Source organism: Loxodonta africana, chromosome 2 (genome assembly GCF_030014295.1).
Source record: "Loxodonta africana isolate mLoxAfr1 chromosome 2, mLoxAfr1.hap2, whole genome shotgun sequence".
Classification (NCBI taxonomy): Eukaryota; Metazoa; Chordata; class Mammalia; order Proboscidea; family Elephantidae; genus Loxodonta; species Loxodonta africana.
In genome coordinates, this window is record NC_087343.1 from 123,498,667 (window position 1) to 123,524,765 (window position 26,099).

Here is a 26,099-nt window from a genome sequence, read left to right on the forward strand (position 1 = left end):
GAGCTAGTTCCAAAGCAGCCCTCTGATTACCCTGCAGAAGTGACCCAATGGGTCCAAATGCTGTTCAGACTGACTGGGGAAACTATAGTGAGCTGGAGCAGTGTGCTGCATGGTTCATTTTTTGTTTTGTTTTGTTTTAATCATAATGTTCTTATAGCCTGCTTTTTTAAGGTCCAGTCTGATTTGTTTCAGATGAACCTCACAAAAATACTTGCTGTTTATTTAATCAGCCTGTCAGTCACTTGTCCAAAAAATATTTGTCCAATAAATATTTATTAAATGACCCCGCCTGTTCTGGATCCTGGGAACAGAGGTGGACACTGAAATAACATTGCTGTCAACATGATTGTCACATTTGTCTGTGCCCTTCTCTGGCCCTCAAATCCATGGAATACTTCTGGTCACATCTGCTTTCACAGCATCACTGGAGAGGATTACACAGGTGAGAAAACTGAGATGAGAGTGACTGTATGAACTGGCGAAGTGAGTAGTGAATCTATAATTTCTGCCCTTGTCCTCCAACTCCCTTGTCCACCCTGTTGAATTTCTAAACTTTCTTCTGCCACTCCATGCTCATTACATCAAATCTTAACTGTTCCTTTTCTCATTCCTGTAGGGTTGAGCTGTTGACTATTCACGGTGATAAGTTGATAATATCAACTCATTTATGCTAATGGATGAGGGCTAATAATGTCTCAGTGTTATCCTGTGCATTTGCTTTTATCCGGGCACAAACCATTGCTGTCGAATCAATTCTGACTCATAGCTACCTTATAGGACAGCTTGGTTTCCAAGGAGTGGCTGGTGGATCTGAACTGCTGACCATTTCCTTAGCAGCAGAGCTCTTAACCACTGTACCACCGGGGCTCCATCCCAGTACAAGGCAAACAAATCTCTGAACATTGGCCCCAACAATTCTCTGTGACCTTAAGGGTACACATGAACTAAAACTTTACAACTAAGAAAGAGTATATTTCTGCCATGCCGCAAATCCCTGGGCAACCAAATGAATTGACACAGCTTTTGCTTTTTATAATTGTTAGCATTTTCTCTTTAAGAAGTAGGTTTAGGTGATAGCTTCAATGATCTTTCCAGGGCTTTGAACTGGTTTAGAACAGCTTGGTAATTGCTGATGTAAACAAAGGCAGTGTACACGTTGCATAGCAACCAAATCTGTTGCTTGTGGGATTTTTACTTGAAGAGGAAACAAACAACAGTGTCCTGCTCAAAGATGGCGGCCAACTGCACCACTTTGAATATGTGCCAGTCTCCACAGTTCTGCCAATAATTCAAAATCCTGCATCAGGCTCCAGAAACTTTTTGGATCCATGCGGGAGATTGGATTATCGGCAGAACTATGGAGAGTGACACACATCTAAATTGACATAGTCAGACACCATCTTTGAGTGGGGTACCGCTATTTGTTTCCTAAACCCAAACCAGACCCACTGCTATCAAGTTGATTAAGACTGATAGCGACCCCATAGGACAGAGTAGAGCTGCCCCATAGGGTTTCTAAGGCTGTAAATCTTTATGGAAGCAGACTGACACATGTTTCTCTCATGGAGCCCCTGGTGGGTTCGAACAGCTGATCTTTTGGTTAGTGGCTGAGTGCTTTAACCACTGTACCACCAGGGCTCCTATTTTTATTTCCTACTTGGGTCAAAATCTGACAGACAACAGATTTGGTTGCTATGCAATATGTATGCTGCCATCGTTTAAGTCGGCAATTATTGAACAGTTGCAAACCGGTTCGAAGCCCTGCATCTTTCGGTCAGTGAAGACTTCCTGAAGTCAAAGGTCCTTCCCCAGTCCCAGAAGAGGCCACACCTTGTCAGAATTGGCATGTAGCCCACCTCCCCACTCTCTGGGAGTCTGCAGTTGTCTTGCCTTAAATAAAACTATTTGATGAATATATTCCGAGGCAAGTGGGATGGGTACTTTTGATGGGGATCAAGAAGAGGTGTAGTTTATTGGATTTTATCTTACACCTGATTTGTTTCTGCCAGACGTGGATATGCAGCCCTGATGCCGTGATTTCAGGTCTCGGGAGTGTTAACGTTATAAACAACCTTCCGTTGCTTCATCTGCTAGTAGGAACCTTAATTTATCACATAGATGTTACAGTTGCCTTTTCTCATCGACTTGTAAAAAAAAAAAAATCAGGATACTGTAGGGAATGCATCTTCTCTTTTAAAAATTCATTCCAAGGAATAAGAGACAGTATTGTAAAATATCTTCATCCTGGTAGAAATAAGAATCCTGCGTAATAGCCAGGAATCTCTCCTGGGCTTTGATTAAGAAGGAATTACAAATATAGGATTTTTTTTTTTTTAATTTTTTTTAAGCTTCAAGTGAACATTTACCATTCCAATCGTTCTGTCACATGTAGGTTTACGTACATCTTACTCCCTTCTCCCACTTGCTCTCCCCCTATTGAGTCAGCCCTTACAGTCTCTCGTTTCGTGCCAATTTTGCCATCTTCCCTCTCTCTCTATCTTCCCATCCCCCCTCCAGTCAAGAGTTGCCAACACACTCTCCAGTGTCCACCTGATTTAATTAGCTCACTCTTCATCAGCATCTCTCTCCCCCCCACTGACCAGTCCTTTTCATGCCTGATGATTTGTCTTTGGGGATGGTTCCTGTCCTGTGCCATCAGAAGTTCTGGGGAGCATTGTCTCTGGGATTCCTCTAGTCGCCATCATACCATTAGGTATGGTCTTTTCATGAGAATTTGGGGTCTGTATCCCATTGGTCTCCTGCTCCCTCAGGAGTTGTCTGTTGTGCTCCCTGACAGGGCAGACATCGATTGTGGCCGGGCACCAACTAGTTCTTCTGGTCTCAGGATAATGTAGGTCTCTGGTTCATGTGGCCCTTTCTGTCTCTTGGGTTCTTAGTTGTCGTGTGACCTTGGTGTTCTTATTTTGCCTTTGCTCCAGGTGGGTTGAGACCAATTGATGTATCTTAGATGGCCGCTTGTTGGCATTTAGGACCCCAGGCGCCACAATTCAAAGTGGGATGCAGAGTGTTTTCATAATAGAATTATTTTGCCCATTGACTTAGAAGTCCCCTCGAACCAAGTTCCCCAGACCCCAGCCCCTGCTCCGCTGACCTTTGAAGCTTTCATTTTATCCCGGAAACCTCTTTGCTTTTAATCCAGTCCAATTGGGCTGACCTTCCTTGTATTGAGTGTTGTCTTTCCCTTCATAAATATAGGATTTTATTCTATTAGTTTGTCTTCTGGTCTAGTCAGACTTCAGGAAGACAGTCTTGTATTCGGTACCTACTGGGGCACAGACGCCTGCCTGCGAGAACCCGATGCTGCCAGAGATGTGCTGGGTGTGCTGGGAGAATGCTCATTTATTCCATGACCAGCTGATGGCTGGTGATGAGAACAAGGGCAGGACCCACCTCTGTTCCTTAACTTCAGACAGCTCCTTCTGTTGTGTTCTTATGTTTAAAAAACAAAGCCCTTCATTGTTGGGTTTTTTTTCCTGATTATAAAAACAAAACATGTCTGCCCTTTGTAAAATTTGAATAATAAAGATGTATAGAGGAAGGCAAAAATTACTTGTAATCCCAGCACCCAGAGGCAGTGTTTGTTATCATTCTTATTTATATCAGCTGATTCTTTCTCTAGGTAGTACAAATGGTTAATGTACTCAGCTGCCAACTCAAAGGTTGAAGGTTCAAGTCCATGTAGAGGCACCTAGGAAGAAAGGCCTGGTCACATACTTCTAAAAAAATTCATCCACTGAAAATTCTATAGATAAATTCAGCCATTGAAAAATACAGTGATAGACATGGAGTCTCCGTGAGTTGGAACCAATTCAACAGAAGTTGGTAGTGGTATTCTCTCTTAATGCATTTACGTGTCTGTTATTTTTATGAAATTAAGGTCTTCCTATATTTCGTTCTGTAACCTGATTTTTTTCACTTAGCGTTTTCCATTCATTTCTATTTAAAAAATATATTCTGCATCTGTATACAAAGAGGCCATATATTACTGTAAGGATACAGCAAAGACTAGACCTACAGGGACCTTACCCTCATTGGGCTCACATTCAAGGGGTGAGAGCAGGCATTAAACAAATACTTGAACCAATAATTATTTGATTACAATTGTGATAAGAGTGATGAAGAAGTAGTACAGGGAGCTGTGGGCACCTGACCTAGCCTGGGGAATCTGAATGACTTTCCTGAGGAAGTGGCATTAATGCCAAGATCTGACAGCTGGGTGAGGGTTGTCTAGGCAAGAGAGCCAGGAGAAGAGAAAAAGGAAGATAAGAGCTCTGGGGGAGCCAAGAGAAGCCAGTGTGGCTTAGAGAGCAAGGGAGTGAGTGGCAAAGATGACACAGGAGACATAGGCAGGAACTAGACCACACAGAGCCCAGCTAAGGATGTTGGTTTGTCTTAAAAGCAATGGGAGGCCATTAAAGGATTTTAATCAGGGATGCGACTTGATAAGATTTACAGTTTTAGAGGATTGTTCTGTTGTAAAGAATAGATTCTGGGGGGCAGGGCAAGAGTAGCTGTGAGGAGTCAAGTTAGGAGGCCAATATAATAATCTAGAAGAGCAGTGACAGTGGTTTGTGATAGAGTGATGGCTGCAGAGATGGGAGAAGCAGATGGACTCTAGAGATGTTTGAGGAGAACATTGATCAGATATGGTGACTTACAGATTATGGAAAGTGAGAAAGAATAAAGCATCAAGGATGATTCTTAGATTTCTGCCTTTTGCAACTCAGATGGAGCCACTAGACACTGAGATGGAGAACTCTGAAGAAGAACCAGCTCTCTGAATAGATGACAGACCCCAGTTTAGACATCTTAAGTTGGATATACCTGTGGGAGAGAACAAAAAAACCAAACCCACTGCGGTCGAGTCAATTCCAACTCATAGCAACCCTATAGGGCAGAGTAGAACTGCCTTATAAGGTTTCCAAGGAGCTCCTGGTGGATTCAAACTGCTGACCTTTTTGGTTAGCAGCCGTAGCTCTTAACCACTACACCACCGGGGTTTCCACCTGTGGGAGAGGCGATAGCAAATAGGCTGTTGGCCATGTAGGGCTGGAGCTCAACAAAGGGAGCTGAAGATAAAGATTTGGGACTCAATAGCATGTGGATGGCAAAAGAAGCCATGAGTGGCTGGAATAGTCCAGAGCAAGAGGGTAAACTCCAAAGAGAAGAGGCTGAGGACAGGGCCTGGAAAGCCAGAACCTTTGAGGCTGGGTACATTTGGGGATGGACCTCCTCTGTACCTGAGTGCAAACCTCCCTGCATTCCTTCCGGACAAATGCCTCTCCATTTTGCTTTACAAGTCCCAGTGGTGGGCTGGGGCCAGCTCATACTGGATCCCAAGAGCCCGTAGTAAAATTTTCAGGAATTTTGTGAGCCTGTTGTTTAAAATTGGCCATGACAGCAATATTCACACTATGGAAATCGGCAAATTCTACAAATTAGGTCACCCCCACCCACCCTACCCCCAGTCCTGGAGAACCAGTGGTTGAAATTTACCAGCACGTCACCATGGTGAACAACATCTGTCTTTGTTTGCAGAGCTATCTTGTGGGTTATTGCCACTGGAATCTGAGAAGGTTATGTAGTTATCTGTGACCATTTTAATCTCTCTTTTTAAGGTCTCTGATTTTGTTCTAAAAAACCAGCCCCTTCTGTGAAAGAGGGAGTCAGCAAATGACATGTTGAGACATTGAACTTGTTCAGTCTCAGTATTAAGTTTTATTTGCTGCTATAACAATTTACCACAAACTTATCAACTTAAAACAACATGAATTTATTATCTCGAAGTTTCTGTAGGTCAGGAGTCTATGTGAGATTATCTGGATTGTCTGTTCAGGTTCTCATAAGCCAAAATCAAGGTGTTGGCCAGTTGGAGGCTCTGGGGAAAAAATGCACTTCCAAGTTCATTCAATTTGTTGGGAGAATTCAGTTCCTTGTGACAGTAGAATGAGGTCCCTATTTTCTTACTGGCTGTTAGCTAGGGGCCACACTCTATTCCCAGAGGCCACCTGCTTTCCTTCTTACCTGGACCCCTGCATCGTCAAATCAACAATGGCATGTCCTCCTTGCGCTTACAATCTCTCTGACTTCTCTGCCATCAGCAGGAGAAAGTTCTCTACTTTGAAGAGCTTGTGTGATTAGGTCAGTCCTTCTGGAATAATCTTTCTTGAGGTCTACTATCCATGTCATATAACATACATAATCACAAGAATGATATCTCATCATACACACAGGTTCCAGGGATTAGGGCATGGAATATTGGGAGGGGGACATTTTTAGAATCCTACATACCACAGTCTTCAAGTGTGCCACTTGAGAATTGTCTCATCTGCTGATCTACCTAAAAAGAGGCCGCCTGTCATCCATGGCCCCTCCTTGGATGACCTCAGGTCAATCTGCTCCTCCTTCCTCCCAGTCTAAGTTTGTGTCTGCCTCCACAAGCAGGGTTTCTTCGTGGGCTGTGCTGTGCTGTTCTCTCACCCATGGGCCAGGCTCAGTGGAGACTTACTGCCTGAGCTGATTAGTTGGTTGGTCTAGACACAGTAATAAGAAAGAACTGTCCCATTCTTCAAACATGACCAATTTTTTGCTCCAGTCATCAGCAAAGGAAAGTTTTCTTTTTTTCTCAAAGTTGTAAAGCGTGTAACAAATTGCTTCCCGTTCTCGTTCGTGTGGTTTTGGTTGGAAGATGTTATTTCTTCCTTGTCCACCACTGCAGCCTTCTCTGCTGCTCCCCTGGAGGTGCATTTGTGCAGGCTGAAGACTTCCATTCCGTGCCCACCTATTTGCGGTCTGCCCTCCCTTTTTATCTTCACCAGGAGCACGCTTCCCACTGTGAGTGATGGCCAGGTTCCATCTGCAGCTGGCTGATATTACACAGCACTCAAACCAAAAACCAAACCCATCACTGTCAAGTCAATTCTCACTCAGAGAGAACCTATAGGACAAAGTAGAAATGCCCCATAGGGTATCCAAGGCTGTATGTAATCTTTACAGAAGCAGACTGCCACATCTTTCTCCCACAGAACGACTTGTAGGTTCAAACCACCAACCTTTCAGCTCGCAGCCGAGCGCTTAACCACTGCACCACTCCCTTTTAACTCCCCCTCCTAGGGATGTCAAACAAATTCAGAAGTTAAAGCACACATTTTTATGAAACAAACAGGAGTCCTGTTGGTATCTGTTTTATAGGAACCTTGAAAGCTGAATGGCTTCCCACTGTGTGTCCAGTTTGTTCTCTTCTGGGCCATTTCCTTTGGAGAATTTAATTATGCTAACTTATCATATGATCATCTACTTTACCCAGAAAGGTTAGAGAGTAGAATTAGTCATTAGGAAATCATTTTTGGAAATGGGTTTGGTTATTTTCTTGGCTTTTATATCCTCAAAGGTTAACATGTTAATCAGTTGGATTTTTTTCTTTTTTTTTTTTTTTTTACACACAGCTATTTTGTAAAATAGCCTGATAGTGCAAGCTTAGAAAATGAACACCTTTACAATTTTATGGTTTTGCATACTAATCTTTGCTCGCAAGATGATCTGACACTGCCAAAGTCAGGAGACTGGGCCTTATGCTGCTGAGACAAAGTTTCCATCATGTCTGCTCCAACCTAGGCCCTTTGGGATCAAACCTTTGCATTATGGGCCATTCTGCGAAGGCAGGATGAGGAAGGGTGTCTTCTAAGGAAGGACTTTTATCCACCACCTTGGTCTTATTAACTCCTTGTTTAAAGGCGGAGTCATACTATGTGAAGAGCCCAAGGCCAGGGATCAGTAAACATACGTTCCTATCTCGTCATCGTTATTCGTGTATGAAACCAGGATGGCTCAGCTCACTGCCAGGAAAATCAAGTCTTTATCTGCAAAGTGAAAACTCGGCATCTTACTCTGCCTCTCTTCCAGGGAGGTTGAGAGGATCAGACAAATTCACAGAAGTGAAAGTGTGGAGGCTGTGGGGAGAATGATGGAGAACATGACCCATAAGATAAAAAACCATTCAACTCAACATGGGACCCTTTGGAACTCACTCTCTCTTCTTGCAGCAGACAAATATTTGTTCAACTCTGTGTTTATAGATGTCACTTTAAAGACAAAGATTCATCTGACCCAAGCCTTGGTGTTTTCAATCACCTCATATGCATGTGAGAGATGGATGATGCATAAGGAAGACCAAAGAAGAGTTGACACCTTTGAATTGTGTTGGCGAAGAATATTGAATATACCATGGACTGCCAAAAGAACGAACAAATCTGTCTTGGAAGAAGTACAGCCAGAATGTTCTTAGAAGCAAGGATGGCAAGACTGTGTCTCACATATTTTGGACATGTTGTAAGGAGGGATTAGTCCCTGGAGAAGGACATCATGCTTGGTAAAGTACAGAGTTAGCAGAAAAGAGGAAGACCCTCAATAAGATGGACTGACACAGTGGCTGCAACAGTGGATTCAATGGGCTCAAGCACAACAACAATCATGAGGACGGCGCAGGACCGGGCAGTGTTTTGTTCTGCTATACGTAGGGTCACTATCCATCGGAATTGACTCGATGGCACCTAACAATAACAAAAATAACGTAAGTGTTATTTTTGTATCCCCAGCCTTTTGCTCGCCCATGAGAAGTGATAAAAAGTAAATATGAAACAGGGTTTGTAGCCTCTATAGTCTAGTTGTAAAAATATGACTTGCACAGAAAAAAGATCAAAACAAAACCAATTGCTTTCAAGTTGATTCCAACTCATAGCAACCACATAGGACTGAATAGAACTGCCCCATAGGGTTTCCAAGGCTGTAAATCTTTACAAAATCATACTGCCACATCTTTCTCCTGAAGAGCAGCTGGCGGGTTCAAACTGCCTACCATTCGGTTAGCAGCTAAGCACTTTAAACACTGTGCCATCAGGGCTTCTCAAGACTTGCACAGAGTGGGCATAAATACATATTGGTATATGGAATAAATAAATGTAAAACAAAATATAAGGCAGAATTTAGGTCCTGCCTTTATAGGATCTCATAACCAAGCTCAAATGTGTGCCTTGGGAGGCAGGGGTGGGTAGTGATTGTTGCTGACTGAGGTGCCGAGGAGCACTTCTGATGGCTGAGAGAGAGGCATATGATGGTGTGGCCTTGGCAACACGGAAGGGGTTTCAAATCCCTGGCACTGGATTAATCAGTTGAGCCCATGCTCAGTCACAGAAGGGATTTGCAATCATGTAAGAATGTGCTTCACTGAAGCAAATATAAGTTGTCACTGTTACAAAAAACAAATTTAAGGTGAGCTGAAACCCCAGGAAGTTGTTTCATTCCTGTGTTTGAATTTTGGGAAGCAGTTTGGTAATTGCAATTATGGGTCATCAGTGGATACCCCAACCCCATATCCCCAGTCAGTTGTGGAAGCCTGACTTTTGCTTGAACCCACAATGAAATAAAAGCCTTCCCCTCTGTGTTACCACAGAAATCCCCCATGCTTCCCAGGCCTTTTCAGGACCCAGTGATATGGATGACAATGAGCCAGCTCTGTTCAAATGGATACATCCCTCCAGAGACTTAAGCCAAAGCTTGGCCTGTGATTGACCTTACTGTCCAAGAACCAGATTAGACAGGGGTGCAGTAGGAGCTGCTTGGCAGATCACCTGTGTGTGGTTTTTAAACATGGCCATGAAAAGGGCTGGCATTCAGTCAGGATGCAACCATTTGGCTGAACTAGGCGTTTGTGGCTGTGATGCATTCTGACTGAACACTGCTTGTTTAGTTAGTGCTGCTGTAACAGAAATATCACAAAAGGGTGGCCTTAAAGATCAGAAATTTATTTTGTCATAGTTCTTGTCAGGGGACAGCCCTAGCAAGGAAAGACCCTTGCTGTGTGTCCTGGCAGATAATCTGAAGAACTGAAACGTAGCCCTTTCCGGATTCATGAGTTCAGGGGAACTTACTAACACAGGCAAGCAGCTGCTCTCCGGTGGTGGCCAGCTGGAGAATTTTCCACAACCACCTAGCAAGGGACCCAAGCCTATATACCATTCCAGTTGGGACCAAGACTCATTGTTTTCTCCCACGTCCTTGGGCGGTCAGTGTTCCCAGGGACTTCACGCCCAGGCCTAGATGTTTTCCTTCTTGTTGCTAAGACATTCTTTGGCCTTGGCTGCTGACCCAGTCATGCCACTCCCAGCCTTGTACCTTAGCCCGAGTCCATCTCAAATTCATCCCCAGCATGCTTCGGGGAAGAACAAAGCTGATTCTATTAGGGAGGGGATGCATATAGCTGAATAGTGTTATCCTAGAGCTCTGGAGGCTAAAAGTACAAATCAGCGTCCTTTGGTCGTGTCTATTCCTTCCTTCCTTACCGGTAACCACAGGAATTCCTTGGTTACTTGGCTTCTAGACAATCCTCACATGGCATTTGTCTTCCCCTATGCATTTTTTTTTTTTAATGCATGCCTGTGTCTGTATTCATTAATCTGCTCTTTTTATAATTTGGATGTGGTTAGAATTAGAACCTGCCCTACTTGTGTATGACTGTCTTAGTTACCCAGTGCTGCTATAACAGAAATACCAAAAAAGGGTAGCTTTAAAGAACAGAAATTATTTTCTCATAGTTCTGGAGGTGTCAAGTCCAAATTGGGGTCTTGGCCATGTCTATTCTTTTCTTGTCAGTAGTCCCAAGAATTCCTTGGTTAGTTGGCTTGTAGACAGTCCTCACATGGCAACTGTCTTGCCCTGTGTGTTCATGTGTCTGTATTTAATCTGTTCTTTTATAACTCAGATGTGATTAAAATTAGAACCCACCCTACTTGTTGTCACCTAGTGCTGTTATAACAGAAACACCACAAGTGGATGACTTTTACAAATAGAAATTTTTTTCTCACACTTTAGGAGGCTATTAAGTATGAATTCAGGGGGCCAGCTCTAGGGGAAGGCTTTTTGTCTTTGTCAGTTCTGGTTAGGAAGGCCCTTGTCTCTTTTTGAGCTTCTGCTCCTGGGTGATCTTCAGGTGGCCTGGCATCTCTCTTCCTGCATCTCTGCTCTGCACACTTTATATGTCAAAAAAGATTGACTCAAGATATACCCTACTCTAATCCTGCCTCATTAACATAACAAAGACAACCTATTTCCAAATGAGATTATAGCCACAGGCATATAGAGATTAAAATTTACAATATATATTTTGGGGGGACACAATTCAGTCCATAACAATGACCTAATTAACATTACAAAGAAAATCCTATTTCTAATCAGGGTTACATCCACAGGTATAGGGGTTAGGTTTCCAAAATTATTTTTAGGGGACACAATTCAGAACACTGCCCATGCCAGACCAGGTGTTAAATATTTAGAAAATTACCTGTGCGCACAAGTAGTGTAGTAGCATGCAAAGGCACTGTGTCTGTGTGTGTGTGTCTGTGTGTCTGTGTGTGTGTGTCTTTGTGTGTTTATAATTTGATGATGTTGAAAACATAAGTGAGCTTTGGGGATCCAAGGGGTTCCTATGTTCTCTCCCAGACATCCATGCATGGTGACTGTGTAGGCATTTCCCCTAAACAAGTAAGATACATGTTAGGGGAAGAAAGTGGAAATCTCTTCCACTGTACCCAGCCTTCACAGGCACCTTGAGCTGAGCCCAGCTCTGAGGCCATTGGTCCACCTCAGGACTAACCAAGATGCTCCCTCCTCACTAAGGAGGAGCTTTCCCTAGAGGTTGCTCTGGCCTCAGATCTGAGTTCCCATTCTGGTTCTGCCACTTAGGTGGCTGTGTGAGCTTGGCATGGTCACTTTCTTTGACTTCCCTCTTCTGTAAATGGGTATGATAAAGCCTACCTCATAGACACGTGGTGGAAATCCAAATAATATATGTAAAGCACTTAAAACACCACATAACACATAGTACACACCAAATAATGGTAGCCACAGCTACTGACATTCTTACTGTTGTTTTATGCTTGAGGGGCAGGGGAAGAAGCCTCAGCTCCCTCCTCAGCCTGAGCCCAGGCAGCCTGAAGGCTTGTCTTCACCCAGTTCCTCAGGCCTCTTTTCCCTAATATCCAGTCATGAGGAACGTGACCCCTTGATCTGGAGAGAAAGGAGGGCCTGGTCTCTATCAAACCCAGAATCTGTGGCTCTCAGCAGACAAAAAGGCAGGCAGACAGGAGTGAGGATGCTAAAAGCCTCTGCCTGGAGCTGGAATCTACAATGTGCTGACGTCCAACATCTGCAATAAAGTTAGCACAAGATTCATATGGAGAGGCATGAATTTGCCTCTCCCCAGAGAAGTCCCTGGGTCTGCCTGTCCTGCCCACTGTTTTTTTTTTTTTCCCTTGACCTTTAAATGTAAGGCAAAATAGGATATGGTTTTGGGATTAAAAAAATTTTTTTTTAAATAGGTGTCATGCATTGAATTTTTCCCCAAAAAACATGTGTATCAATTTGGCTGGGCCATGATTTCCAGTATTGTGTGGTTGTCCTTCATTTTGTGATTGTAATTTTATCTTAAAGAGGATTAGGGTGGGATTGTAACACCCTTACCCAGGTCACATTCCTGATCCAATGTAAAGGGAGTTTTCCTGGGGTATAGCCTGCATCACCTTTATCTCTCAAGAGATAAAAAGGAAAGGGAAGCAAGCAGAGAGGGGGGACCTCATACCACCAAGAAAGCAGTGCTGGGAGCAGAGTAAGTCTTTTGGCCCTGGGGCCCTTGCACAAAGAAGCTCCTAGTCTGGGGGGAGATTGATGAGAAGGCTGACAGTGAAAGAAAGACTTCCCCCTGGAGCCAACGCCCTGAATTTGGACTTTTAACCTACTTTATTGTGAAGAAATAAACTTCTCTTTGTTAAAGCCATCCACTTGATGACTAAGACAATAGGAGATTCTCCCGGGATAGCTAGAACTTAAAGGAAAGATATTTGCATAGAAACATTTACCCAGAAGGTGCCTCTGCTGAGTCCCACTAAGTGGTTAGAGGGGTGCATCCCACTTTGAAGAGTGGTGTCTGGGATCTTAAACGCTAGCAAGCAGCCATCTAAGAGGTATCAATGAGTCTCAACCCACCTGGATCAAAGAAGAATGAAGAACACCAAGGACACAATGTAATTATGAGCCCAAGAGACAGAAAGGGCCACATGAGCCAGAGACTACATCATCCTGAGACCGGAAGAACTAGATGGTGCCTGGCTACAACCGATGACTGCCCTGACAGGGAACACAACAGAATCCCTGAGGGAGCAGGAGAACGGTGGGATGCAGACCCCAAATTCTCCTAAAAAGACCAGACTTAATGGTCTGACTGAGACTAGAAGGACCCCAATGATCATGGCCCCCAGACCTTATGTTGGCCCAGGACAGGAACCATTCCCAAAGCCAACTCTTCAGACAGGGATTGGACTGGACAATGGGTTGGAGAGGGATGCTGGTGAGGAGTGAGCTTCTTGGATCAGGTGGACATTTGAGACTATGTTGGCATCTCCTGCCTGGAGAGGAGATGAGAAGGTTGAGGGGGTTAGAAGCTGGCGAAATGGATACGAAAAGAGAGAGTGGAGGGAGAGAGCAGGCTGTCTTAGAGAGTAATTGGGAGTGTGTAGCAAGGTGTATACAAGTTTTTGTGTGAGAGACTGACTTAATTTGTAAACTTTCATTTAAAGCACAATAAAAATTATTTTTAAAAAAATGTATCTACCAAAAAAACAAAAAGTGGTGTTTGTCTCCCGTGGATCTTCTCGTCCTCTGGGACAGACCTGAGAGTTGGGCAAAGGCAGGCAGTGGGTAGTATGGATTTTCTTGCTGTGCCTCTTTCCACGTACATTTCCTGTGGAGGGCTCATCATCACTTCTGTTGTGGGCCATCTGCGTGTACTGTGACCAGAGACACCACGTGAGAGAAGATAGGGAGGCTTCCCTCCTGGGTCCTGGTGTGGCCTAGGCCCTCATTCAGTGAATACAGATCTTCACCTGTGACATAGGTCCCAGGGCTCCCTGAGATTCCTTTGAGGGGAGGGCCACGTGGCCATGTTTAGAGGAGAAGCAGAACCTGTTGTGGCTTTTCATCTTAGACCTTAGACAGCTACAGACCTGGGCTCTGGAAGGGGGTAGCATGAGAGAGAGAGCCAAGAGCAGAACACACAGACAGCAGCATGTCCTCTTTTCCTAGGTTGACATTTTGGAAAGGTTGCTTTGTTTGTTTGAATGTTTGCACTTGTAAATAGTTCATTACCCCCACCCCTTTATTTTGCACAACTTAAAGAAATTAGGTATAGATGGTTTTGGATTTCATGGCATATATTATAGAAAATGATGGTACAGATTGAAATGAGTGGTCAGGAGGGTGGAATCTGAAGTTACATGCAACAGGTGGCATTGGTCTTTCTTGCTCCCAGCGGCAGAGCAGCAGCACATGAGGTCTGCTGCTCTTCAACCTCGGAGTGCTCTGAACACAGAAGGGGCCCAGGAGACCCCTGAGCTGCCCACAGCCACAGACCGTGCATTCACACTCATGTTTGCCTCTCTCAGGGCCCTGAATCTCCTGCTTCAGATGCAGTTCTAACACCCCTGGTTTTCTGGTTCCACAGCCCGTGAACAATGAAATGCAGGAAAGGAGCTGCCAGGGGCAGATGTTGGCCACAGTGCAGGGACAGATGGGAGCTCACAGCAAACTGCACAAGTGGAGAGGAGGCCATGAGTTTTTTGCAGGGTTGGTCCAAACCACCCTCCCATTCCTCATTAGGCCCTGGGATAGTTCCAGGAGCAGAACACAGGCTAATCATTGCCATTCACTGTGATGATCCTGACTTCTCCAAAAAGCCCCAGAGTCTATTCGGTTCTCTCAGTGTACAGAGGCTAGAACTGTACAATGCCCTAGAAAAGGCACTCTATCCAAAGTGATTAAACTTAGAATAAAGCAAGTTTTGCCACGTAAAGGGCTTAATCTCAGTTGTTTGGACTATTTGCTTATACCCTTAGAGATATCCGCAAATATACCAATTTTAGGGCATGATTTTTCAGTTACTGCCCAGGGGTTGAGACTCCTGTTTCATTTCATGTCCCTCCACTGATAGGAACGACTACCTTCTAGGTGCTACCACTCCATCTCAGGGATCCTTGCTCCTTGGATTCATGGTCATGATCTATAGCCAGCAGGCTAGTCACAGAGGTTCTCTGAGGGTCAGACCTCCCCATCTGCCCAGCCTTGCCTTCCTACCACACAAGACCTGGTGAAATCTCAGCCTTGCTTATTAATAGCCATGTCTCCCATCTCTCCTGTGAGCTGCAATCTCTCATTTCCAACCAGTTTTAAGTGGGCTAGAATTGGTGTTGATCCTTCTCATCAATGTTTCTGGCTGCTTGTTTCCCTGGACAGGTTCCTGTCAGAATGCTATGGGTCAACGCAGAAAGCATACAGCTCATTTTGTTTATTCAACAATAGTATGTTTGGTTTTCTGCTTCAGAATGGAGACAGTTGTTTACAGCCTCACCAGTCAAAATATTTACTAAAAGTAACCTATGTTTCCTGGAGAGGAGGGGAAAAAAAAAAAAACCAGTTCATTTTCCCCATGATAAAAGCATTTGCATAAAATGCCTTGGAATGCAAGTTTTGCTGCACTCAGGAGGGGTGTGATAAAGATGAAAGCCACACTAGCGGGTCTCCTCAGCACGCAGGCTATGGGCCGCCTCCTTTAATGTTTGTAACTGAAATAAATGTGTGCATAAACCAGGCCATGCTCTTCAAAGGGACATCAGAATTTCACGTTTTTTTAGATATAGCTTGGCCCAGTGGAATTCAGGTAAAGTTGATAAAAATCTATGCTAGGAATCCCATAAGGTCTAAGGACACAGTTGTTGAACACTTTATCTACAAAAACGACTGCCTCTCAGTGTGTTCTACGCTGCCTGGGTATCCAAAAATGTCTACAAATATGTTTCAAGCACAAGATTCATTTGTGTTAATATCTACTAGAGACATTAGTAATGACACTGACAATTCAGTGAATTCACTGCTATATAATGCTGGACTTGGAAAGCTTTCAAGGAAATTAAATCACACATTTGTATAACACAATGTTATAAAAAAGACAATCCAAAAAGTATCATCTTAGGCAGGATAACCCAGTTTTAGGACATAGTGGCAGATAAAAGTTACAAAACTGTCACACGTGAAATCTTCCATCATCCCAGACTCCAGGGGAAATAGAAATGTCTTCCCTTTATCTTTCCTTTCTGCTGATGTTTAGATGTTACTAAACACATAGCTGGTGTGTATGTTTAACTTCTCTGTTCCTCAGTTTCCTTGATTGTTAAATGGACAATCATATCTACCTTGTAGGGTTAGGAAAACCTGGTAGCATAGTAGTTAAGAGCTAGGGCTCCCAACCAAAAGGTAGGCAGTTCAAATTCACCAGGCGCTCTTTGGAAACCCTATGGAGCAATTCTACTGTTGGAATTGACTCGACAGCAAAGGGTTTGGTTTTTGTTTTTGTTTTTTGTAGGGTTATTGTGAAAGGAGCCCTGGTGGTGCGGTGACTAAGCATTCGGCTGCTTAACCAAAAAGTTGGCAGTTCAAACCCACCAGCAGCTCTGCTGGAGAAAGATGTGGCAGTCTGCTCCTGTGAAGAGTATAATCTTGGAAACCCTAAGGGCCAGTACTACTCTGTTCTGTAGGGTCACTATGAGTCAGAATCGACTCGACGGTGATGGTTTATTTTGGTTTAGGGCAGTTGTGAGGATGAAATATCTTAATATGATTAAAGTGCTTAGAATATCCTGACACACAGCAATTGTCATCACACATGCTGGAGCTCTGTTTCCTTTCTTTAACTTTGGGCACTTTGAATCAGTAATTGATTAGGGGCTGGTTTTTACCTCAAGAAGAAACAAATGTTGAAGGAAGAAACTGGTAGATTCAAAGGCTGACAAAAACGACAATCTGAGTTGACATGGGGCCCTTCCACAATGCCCACTTCAAACATATAGAAATACTCGATAAAGTATTACCAGGAGAAAAGGGTTTGTTTGTCTGTATATGCTTGAACCTAAAGGTAAGAAAAATTCATAGGTAGCAAAAATGAAGAAAGAACTCTCAAAAAAAGGAGTGATTAGTGAGTGAGCTAATGTCATGACACCCTGAGTTTGGCAAGAAGGCCATATCAAACCCAGACATAGGCCTAGTAGTTGGGCTTTTAACATTCATGCTAGGACAGCAAGTGTGATCTAGGCCTGCACAACACAGAAGGCCCCTACATAAAGCCAAGATTTGGGAGAACTGTTCGTTCTGTGAAAATGAGAACAAGAAAAATTTTACTACTGGGCCAGGACATGGTGAGTAACTTGTGATATGTTTGGGATTTGTACCACATATAGGTATGACTTCTGTATTTACACTGCCTACACAGAAATTCTAAACCTAGAAATTAACTTAAAAGTAGGTCCCAGATCAGTGAAACCCCTAGGACTCCTAAAAGAAACAAGTATAAAACCATTTAAAGGAACAGCTCCACTACCAAAATATATGGGAAAAAGAAAACCTGAAGATGAGTCTACAATATAAAATTGCAGATCATAATGAATTTGCCATAAGGAAGAGTTAGCAGACTCAATACACAGGAGGGTTAGCTCCTCCAGAATCTTCAGGTAATAGACTAATGTAAAAGTGACTATTAAAAAACTCATGTTTAAAATAATAGAATAATAAAAAGTAGTAATGAAGAACATTATAAAGAAAGAATTATAGGAAAAACAGGCAAATTTGGAGACAGAATCTCTAGGAATTAAAGTTATTAAAATTAATAACCCAATGGATGGGTTAAAAGTATATTAGACATAGCTGAAGAGAGAATTACTGAGCTGGAGGATAGCTCTGGGGAAAATTACCCAGGATAAAATCCAGGAAGTCAGAGATGAAAAATATAAAAAGAGAAATTAAGAAATATGAAAGAAAGAATAAGGTGGTCCATACAGAAAGTATAGAGGGGATGGGGGAGAGGAAACATTGGAATAATGGCTAAAAAAAATTCAAAATTAAAGAAAGATATGAATTCCTGTGTTTAAGAGGTACACCATATCCTGAACAAAATGAATACAAATTTTATCGCAATGAACTACAGAATACCAAAGATAAAAAGCAACCAGAGAGAAAGTATTAACTGCAAAGGAACAATTACTAATTATAGACGTTTCATCAGCCACAGTAGATATCAGAAGGCAAAGAAATAATATCTTTCAAATCGTGAGGGAAAATAGCTGTCAACTCAGAATTCTCTTCAAGAAAGGGGGCAAAGATACTTCCTGACAAAGATTTGAGAAGTTACCATTCACAAACCCTTCTGAAAGAACTCCTAAATGATATATTTAAGGAAGAAGTTGATGAACCCGGAAGAAAAGAATGGAATAAAAAACCACTGGTGTGAATAGGCAAATGTGTAGATAAGTGTAAGCAAGCACTGACTATAGAAAAGCAGCAATAATAAAATGACTGATTTGGAGGTGTGTAAATATGACATGGGAGTTGACAATGATTAGCACAAAAGCTTTTTATGACTCTTATTTGAGATGATAACAGATTTTGACTTCAAGCTTTAAGTCAAAATGCATATAAAAAAATGAAGGGTAACCTCTAAAAGAAGAAAAATAGAATGTAACTTCTAACACAGAAGAGTGAAAAAGGGAGATTGGGTAAATAATAATCAATTCAGTAGAAGACAGGGAAGTAGACAAAATAAAACAAAGAAAAAAGTATAGACAAAATAAGATGGCAAAAATAGCTGAATACATCAGTAATAATACTTAATTGGACTCATCTGTGAATCAGCAGCAATTTTCAGATTGAATTTTAAAAATCCAGAGGTGTACTGTTTACAATAAAAAAGAAAAAAAAAATTTTTTAGTCATGTCTAAATGTAATGACACAAAATACGAAAGGAAATTGATGAAAAAAGTTACACTAACCAAATACTTAAAAACTTTATAGTAGCACTAATATCAAAATATACATTGAAGCACAAAAATGTTGGACTTACTGCACAAAAGAAACAAATTCCTGGGCAGGCCTAACAATCCTGAACCTACGTACATTTAACACAGCTGCAAAATACGCATAAGGCAAAGCCTGGAGCTTTACAGGAGAAAACTGACAAACCTACAATCATAATGGTTCATTTTAACATATGTTTTATAAAACTTTCAGTTAAGCAACCGAAAATCAGTAAAAAAAAAAAAAATTGATGCTTGAAAATGACAATTAACAAGCTTAACCTAATCACCATATATAAAATTATACCCAAAATAACGCTCTTTATGTATACAATTAGAAAAAAATAGCCATGTTCTAGACCACAAAGAAAGCTTCAGCAAATACCAAATAACTGATAGACCATATTCTTTGACACAAGGAATAAAACTATAAATAACAAAAAGCCACACTTCAAATCCATTCATTTATAAACTTAAAAACATACTTCTAAATAATTCAAGGATAAGAACAGAAGTCATTATAAAAATTACTGAATGTTTAGAACTGAGCAATAATGAATTCACTACATACCAAAGTAGGATGCTGCTAAAATGACACCTGGAGGGAAATTTTAAGGTTAGAAAATTAGAAAGGTTGAAAGTTAAAGAGTCAAGAGTTCGACTCAAGAACTTTGAAAATGATAAAGACAAGAGCAGAAATTAATAGAAAACAACAACAGTGAGGATCAACACAACCAAAATCTACCTCTCGAAAAAGAGCTCATAAAATACATCAACCTCAGAAATTCGGCAATGATTATGAGTGATGGTTATACAGCATGATTAATGTAATTGATATCACTAAATTGTACACCTGAAAAATGATGAACTAGCAAATGTTGTGTTATAAATATTTTTACCACCATAAATCGAATCGATGACAGTGGGTAGTGGTTAAGAGATTCCTCAACCTTGGGCAAGGCTGATAATAGACTAAAGACTGGCTTATGTGCAGACATTCTTCTATGTGCCTAGGTGTTTTATTCACTCACAGGTCAAAACACCTTTGGGGGGGGGGAAACACGTTTGGAGGTAGATACGTTTATTATTTTGCCACACAGCTATTGATACTCTGTGAGACCTGAGCAAACCACATCCACTGTAGGACATGCCTGCATTTTCTATGGCACCAGGTACATTAAAAAAAAAAAACGAGGCAGAAAGAATAGGAGGCAGCTTATAAGGAAAGCACACACAAGCAAAGGCAGGTAAAATAAAGATTAAAAAGATCAAACAAATTTGATAAAAAGGAGAATTTTTTGTATTAAGAACTTGGGATGGGTTGGTTCCTGGCAGTCGAGGTTAGTAGGGAAACAAGCATTTCCTGGCAAAAAGGATGAGCTGGAGGAGATGATGTCATTCACGGCAGGATTCAGGCTGGAGTCTTGCTTTCAGGGCAGAGGTAGGTTATTGACCTAGCTAATGTGCGTAAGCATCGATGGAATGTCCATGAAGAGTGACTGCTTGTTCTTTGTGAATCCCCAGGGCCATGCAGGCAAAGTTAGAGAGCTCCCTTGGGCAACATGAAGCTGAGGAGATGGGGATGATAAGGGGAGTGATCTATGATCTATCCATTGGCCACACTGTGTGCTGTAAAAGGGGAAGTGTTTTTCCCCGGACCTGACATTGGCCCTTGAGCATGGCTCTGTGTATGTCTTCTAAGAACATTTCAGGAGTCTCAGCCCAAAGGTCTCTCAAGAGCTGTGGGCAGTATCTGAGATAACAGCTTTCTGGGCAGCATCTTGAAGACCCTCTAGCGTTTCTTACCTAGAAAATGGAAACCTACCAGCTCTGCCACCTAAGGTAGCGGCTATGGAAGTTCCTTGCATAACCTGCCACGTGCATAGGATGATTACATGATTGAGTTGACCTGAGACACCCAGTTCTCCCTTGCTCCACATCACACCTGGCTCCATGCCAACACTTAGTTCAATGAGAATTTATGAGCAGGAATCAGGTTTCTGGCGTGGACTAGGCTAAGCAGCCATTCCCATAGAAGAGGATTCACTGAGGACCACACCTTTATTTCAGACATAGTTTGGCAGTTCTCTTAAGAACCTGATGGGCCTAATTACTGCCTTGTGTCACTGGGTGGCACAAATGGTTAAGTGCTTGACTGCTAACTGAAAGGATGGGACCTCAAATTCACTCAGAGATGCCTTGAAGGAAAGGCCTGGTAATCTAATTCCAAAAATCAGCCATTGAAAACCCTGCAGAGTTCTACTCTGATACACACAGGGTCTCCATCGACTGCCATCAGCTCAACTCGATGGCAACTGGTTTATTTATTTATATTTTTGCTTGTGCCAGTACAGGGCCCAGAGGGAGGAGGGATCACATTCCAGAGGAACCAGTTCTGCTTATGCTGAACCCCTGGTGTGTGGCCCTTGTAGTGTTCCTGCTTTCTGCACAAAGACGGATTGGCAAGATGGCCTTTTGGGCAGGTCCCACAGCAGGTAGTGAGCAGGTTCCCAGCTCCATGGATCTCAGATGATCATCTCCAGAAGGAATATCAGATCCCACGGGAGCAGGGTTAACAGTCCAGAGGCAGTGGGAGGGGTGAGTTGCCGCACTTGGAGCTGGGGGCATCCTGAGGCCTACAAGATTGGGGTGAAGGAGGGTCTTCTGAAGCAGTGCATAGCTCATTCAAAGGCCAGCACCCCCCGAGGGAAGTTTTTGATTCAATATTTTCACTTTCCTCAAGAATGAAAATTGGTAAAGATCTGCTTTTTTTCTTCCAAATCTATATTTTTAATAACATTTTCCCACCCAAAGATAAACATGTGATTTCCACCTTACACATGGGGAGAAATGTCCCAACATCAATCAATCTGTATACGTTTTTTTTTTCTTTTTTTTCTTTAATCTTCTTTTATTGTGTTTTTGGTGAAAACTTAGAAAGCAGGTTAGGTTCCCATTTGACAATTTCAACAAAAATTGTTCATTGACATTAGTTACATTTTTTCACAATGCATCAACATTCTCTTTAATTGTGTTATGGTTGTTCCTTTCCCAGTATTGTAGTTTCCCTGCCCCCTTATCTTCTCATCTTTGCTTTAGAGTAAATGTTGACCTTTTGGTCTCATTCAGATGGTTTTTTAGTACAGCACTTTACTTACAGGTAATATCCTTTATTTTTGTGTGCCACTCTGCTATTTCACTAAAAGATGATCTCAGGATAGTTTCGATTCAAGGTTTAAAGGATATTCCTGGCTGATAGTCTTAGGAACTTCCCTGATCTCAACTGGTCTAGTTAGTCTGATCTTTTTTTAAGAATTTGAGTTTCATTCTACATTTTTCTCCCATTCTATCCCTGGATCTATTGTTTCCCGGTCAGAACAGTCAATGGCCGTAACTGGATACGACCTAGTTCTTCTAGTCTCTGGGTAGGTGAGGCCATGGCTTGTGTAGACTATCAGCCTTGTAGACTTGTTTCTTCTCTGAGATTTTGGTTACCTTCTTACTCTTTTGCTCCTGACGGGTAGAGACCAATAGTCTTCTCTTAAATGGCCGCTCACAAGCTTTTAAGACCTTAGACACTACTCATTTACTAGGATGCAGAACATGAACTTTGTGAACTATATTATGCCAATTGACTGAGTTATCCCATGAGACTACTCTCCTAAGCTTTCAGACCTAGAAAACCGATCTTGGAAGGTGTTTGGTTATATCTGAGGAGTATCCAGAGTTGTGTTATCAATGAATATATTCTTGTCTTCTTACAAAAGAAGGATCATACAGTATTTATCCTTATGTGCTTGGCTTATTTCACTCAGCATTATGCCCTCCAAGTCCATCCATGTTATGCTTCATGGGCTTATTGTTCTTCATGGTTGCGTAGTATTCCATTGCATGTACGTACCACGTTTTGCTTATCCATACATCCAATGATGGGCACTTTGGTTGTTTCCATTTTTTGCTGTTGTGAATAATGCTGCAATGAACATAGGTGTACATTCTGTACGGATTACTTACCAAAAAGAGGGCCTCTCACACGTTATCTCATTTCTCATTGCTTCTAAGTAACACAGATAATTATATCAATAAAATCAAAATTATAAAACACCAGTTCAAAGTATATTGGTGGTAGTTGCTATTCTAGTTTAGCTTCCCATCTGTAAAACACTAGTTGTGTGGAAGAAGTCTGAATTCTAGTCCCTTAATTATCTTTGTGTTAGGCAAGACACTTTCACTCTTTAAACGTTAGTTTTCTCATCTGTAAAATGATGATGTTGGGCTAGATTATCCTTTCCAACCTAACAATCTACAATTTGGTTCTAAAGACGGAGAATCTGAGGCCCACACAAGTTGGGAGACTTGCCCGAGGGCCCACAGCAGTGGAGGAGGAGCAGAACCCACTTCTCCACAGGATTTTAAGTAGATCAGAAATAGTCACGAGGTGCTAATGCTAGTCCTTTGCTCTTGAGTTGGGCCCCAACTCATGGCGACCCTGTGCACAACAGGACTTGACCATTGTGATCCATAGGGTTTTCACTGGCTGATTTTTGGAAGTACATCACCAGGCGCTTCTTCCTATCCATCTCAGTCTGGAAGCTCCCCTCAAGGCTGTTCAGCAACACGCAAGCCTCCACCGACAGATGGGTGGTGACTGTGCATGAGGCACATTGCCCAGGAATCGAACTCAAGTCTCCTGCATGAAAGGTGAGAATTCTACCACTGAACTACCCCTGTTCCCAGAGAAGGTCTGAGAGATTAAAGAAGTTCAGGGAGAAAAATGCTGTCGCTGATGAGTGCCATCTGCAATGGTGAGGCATGCTGAGTGGGCATCCTTGTGCCACATGCTAGAATGCCTGCAGAAGTTGCAGTAGCCTCTTCCACGGCTCAGTCTTCTTGACAGAGAACTTGCTGTTGACCAGGCACTATGCCAAAATGTTTACATCAACAGTGAAGGTACCACTCCCAACAACCCTGTGTGGTACGAATTTTACATTTTACAAACGGAAACCTGAGACTCAGTGGCAGTAGCTTGCCCGAGGCCACAGAGCTAGACGGACAGCAGAACAGTTCACCAAGACGGGGCCCTGCCATCGTGTATCTAGGACCTCCTGTGAGAGATGCTTAACCTCAGAGTGGCTCACGCTCCATCATTTGTAAGGATAGATGGTGACAGCTCCAAGTGCAGACAGAACTGAATACCAAACAAGCAGCAACGTCAGTCGTCGACTCTGCCACTTGCTGTGTGAAATCAGCCTACAATAAGTAACTCTGGGAGTCAAGCGATGTTAGGCGCCAAGTGTTGGAGTATCAGGGCCTGACTTGGCCAGTGAAGCCAGAAGTTCTGTGTTCAAGCCTTCTGCATGCTCAGATGGGGAAATAATCACAGTAGAGTGTCACCTGAACAATGTGGCTGATTGTACTTTGAAAACGTGCTAAGTGAAATAAGTCAGACACAAAGGGACAAATATTATCTGACTCTACTTATATGAAATATCTGGACTAGGCAAGAGTATAGAGGCCAAAGTTTATTAGTAATTACCAGGGGCGGGCAGAGGGAGGGGGAAAGGAGGACTCATTGCTGAGGGGACAGTGAGCTTCTATTAAGGGTGATAGAAGATATTGGGAATGGGTCAGCGTGATAGTTAAACAACACCATGAACATAATTACTATCACTGAACTGTACATGTTAGTACATGTAAAGATTGTTGAAATGGCAAATGGTTTTTTTTGCATATATATTTACAATAAGAAAAAAACACATTTGTTGTTGCCAGGTGCCATCGAGTCACTTCCAACTCGTAGCGACCCTATGCACAACAGTACGAAACACTGCCCGGTCCTGAGCGATCCCCACGATCATTGTTATGCTTGAGCTTATTGTTGTAGCCGCTGTGTCAATCTACCTCATTGAGGGTCTTCTTTTCCACTGACCCTGTACTCTGCCAAGCATGATGTCCTTTTCCAGGGACTGATCCCTCCTGACAACATGTCCAAAGCATGTAAGATGCAGTCTCGCCATCCTTGCTTCTAAGGAGCATTCTGGTTGTACTTCTTCTAAGACAGATTTGTTCATTTTTTTGGCGGTCCATGGTATATTCAATATTCTTGCCTAACACCACAATTCAAATGCATCAATTCTTCTTTGGTCTTCCTTATTCATTGTCCAGCTTTCACATGCATATGATGCGATTGAAAATACCATGGCTTGGGTCAGGCGGACCTTAGTCTTCAAGGTGACATCTTTGCTCTTCAACACTTTAAAGGGATCCTTTGCAGTAGATTTTCCCAATGCAATGCATCTTTTGATTTCTTGACTGCTGCTTCCATGGCTGTTGATTGTGGATCCAAGTCAAATGAAATCCTTGACAACTTCAATCTTTTCTCCATTTATCATGATGTTGCTCATTGGTCCAGTTGTGAGGATTTTTGTTTTCTTTATGTTGAGGTGCAATCCACACTGAAGGCTGTGGTCTTTGATCTTCATTAGTAAGTGCTTCAGGTCCTCTTCACTTTCAGCAAGCGAGGTTGTGTCTTCTGCATAATGCAGGTTGTTAATGAGTCTTCCTCCAATCCTGATGCCCCGTTCTTCATATAGTCCAGCTTCTCATATTATTTGCTCAGCATACAGATTGAATAGGTATGGTGAAAGAATACATCCCTGACGTACACCTTTCCTGACTTTAAACCGATTAGTATCCCCTTGTTCTGTCCAAACAACTGCCTCTTAATCTATGTAAAGTTTCCTCATGAGCATAGTTAAGTGTTCTGGAATTCCCATTCTTCGCAATGTTATCCATAGTTTGTTATCATCCACACAGTCGAATGCCTTTGCATAGTCAATGAAACACAGGTAAACATCTTTCTGGTATCCTCTGCTTTCAGCCAGGATCCATCTGACATCAGCAGTGATATCCCTGGTTCCACATCCTCTTCTGAAACAGGCCTGAATTTCTGGCAGTTCCCTGTCGATATACTGCTGCAGCCATTTTTGAGTGATCTTCAGCAAAATTTTGCTTGCATATGATATTGTTCTATAATTTCCACATTCAGTTGGATCACCTTTCTTGGGAATAGGCATAAATATGGATCTCTTCCAGTCAGTGGGCCAGGAAGCTGTCTTCCATATTTCTTGGCACAGA

At 42.4% G+C, this 26,099-nt stretch overlaps 1 protein-coding gene across 1 annotated transcript in view; it reads left to right on the plus strand.

Annotated features, from left to right (window-relative positions):
• Positions 1–26,099, plus strand: part of FSTL4 (follistatin like 4) — a 486,914-nt gene that overhangs the window by 132,131 nt on the left and 328,684 nt on the right. The gene's annotated exons all lie outside the window — the stretch shown is intronic.